Raw genomic sequence first — 2,472 nt, 5'->3', positions numbered from 1 at the left:
AAAAAAAAAAAAAAAAAAAAAAAAAAAAAAAAAATTCCCTGGCGATCAACTCATTTTTAATTTCCATTTTGTGGTGTAACCATTCCCCTTCAAGTTAGGGTTTGTAACACAAATAACTGCCTCAGATGGAAGTACCCAGGCCAGATTCTCAAGTCTTAGGCTGAATTAGTACATGAAAAAGGCATGCAGTAGTAGAATTCTATAATTAAGCAACAGCTGCAGAATATCATTGCATCCAGTACTAGAAACAAGCGAGGGGAAATTCTCAGCAACTGAAAGCATGCCACAATCAAAAGCCTCTCTTTAAAATATAGAACAAACCACACTTAAAAATGTTTTCAATCACAGTCTCTCACTGAATTGCTTCATTATCTAACAACCTCATCATAAAATTTGTGTGGTTCTACCCTGTAACCAAGAGGTGAAAGGCTTTGAATTTTTTAAAGATATAAAACATGCAAAAATATATATATTAATTTCAGTCAACAATACTTCAGTATTTTCCACCTCTCAGGAAGCAGAGTTCAATAATTAAAATACCTTTTCAATATTTTTTTTTTTGAGACAGAGTCTCACCTGTCTCCCAGGATGGAGTGCAGTGGCACAATCTTGGCTCACTGCAACCTTCACCTCCGAGATTCCAGCGGATTCTCAAGCCTCAGCCTCCTGGGTAGCTGGGATTACAAGTGTGCACCACCACACCCCGCTAATTTTGTATTTTTAGTAGAGACGAGGTCTCATCAGTCAGACTGGTCTTGAACTCCTGACCTCACGATCCACCCACCTCGGCCTCCCAAAATATGGGAATTACAGGCGTGAGTCATGGAGCCAGGCTTCAATATCTTTTCAATATTAAACCGTAAAGCAATCATGAAAACATTACTAATTATACTTGTGTCTTGACTTTATAAAATTCCAGTTGTCTACATATGACCACTTTTAAAATCACTTACCATAGGGAAACCAAAAAAAAAAGGAGAGCAGAAAAAAACATGCTGTTTCAAGTTTGATTTTGCTCAAGGTAAACATTTAAGTATTATGTATATTTGTATTTATATTATCAAGATTCAGAATATAAACATACTGTATAAATGGAGAACTTCAGATTCATTTTAGAAAAAAAACTATTGATATACAATAGTCTTACAATCACTTTAATAAACCACAGATAATACAAGTATAGGTAATAAACTTATTACCTCAAATCAAACTGCAAAAAGTACTGGCTCAATTTGCAACCCTAAAAGGAAAATTAAGAGAATCCAGACTTTTTTTCTGTCTTTTAGAAAAGAAGGAAGTAAAAATGATGAGTTAAACTATTAAATCGTAATGCCTTATATCACATCCAAGTATTTAAATCAGTTAACTTTCAAGCTGTTGGTTTTTGAAAAAGACCTTCAAAGCCACCAATGGTATTGTTGAAAAAGTGAATGTTATACACTGAAACTAATCATTATAACAAATCTTCAATTTATTTGAAGCAATTCAGTTTCAAAAACTTTAAGTTACAGCAGTCACAGAAAAAAACAGGAACAGTCAGAAACAATAAAAGAATAATCAGGAGTACTGCAAATTTGTTTGTTTGTTTTTAACACTGTCATGGCTTTATTCAAAACACAGTTGCACAAAAGTATTAACTTCAAAGTTTTAAAGGAGATTCTTGAGGAACTTAACGCACTATATACATCCTGCCATACAAAGAGCATTAAAATAGGACGAAAAACTTCTACAAAATATAAAACCCACCCTTACTTATTTGCATGAAAATACCACCCACAAAGCTAAGTAAGTCTTAAAAGTTACCTGGAGGCTCTAAGTGTTGTTTTCAAACCAAAGTACTCTAATTTTGATTGCACAGTAAGATGATTGATAAGAAAGTCAATATATAGATTTCATTTTAAAAATAAGTATTTTTGTAATCTGGCATAGTTATGTCATGAGAATCGTTAGGAACTATAACAGGGCATTTCAATTTTTAAAAGCAGAAGAAAAATGTTAGTTTTTTGGAGATTCCAATCCCCTCACTACACTTATTCCAAGTGTTTTATTTCAGTCAGTTGTGCAGCTTTTTTAGTTTCTCCACAAGTAACATCATAATTTTTACGTTTAAACATCAAGTCACACTTTGCATTGTAGAAGCAGTAGCAGCAGTACTATACTCAGTATTTAAACGTGTCCCAGGTACAGAAGCATAACCTCAATCAGTCTGCCGACACTAACTTTTTAAAAACTTACAAATATTCAAAACAAAGGGAAAAAATTTAGATAGCCAAGGTTTAAAAAGCCATTGCCTTGAACATTGAGCCGCCATAGCAAAAGGGGAGATATACTTGTCTATTCATTATATTTTATTTAGTAGCCATGTAAGGAAACACACACACATCCCAAATATTTTTCTACTTTTAATGGACATACACTTGAAAACAAATCTTAATTTTAATGTCGATTTAGTTTTTAGTTTTTTTTTTTTTT

This window comes from Cebus imitator, unplaced genomic scaffold (assembly GCF_001604975.1).
Source record: "Cebus imitator isolate Cc_AM_T3 unplaced genomic scaffold, Cebus_imitator-1.0 Scaffold188, whole genome shotgun sequence".
Taxonomy (NCBI): Eukaryota; Metazoa; Chordata; class Mammalia; order Primates; family Cebidae; genus Cebus; species Cebus imitator.
Note: the sequence above shows the minus strand (reverse complement) of the source record.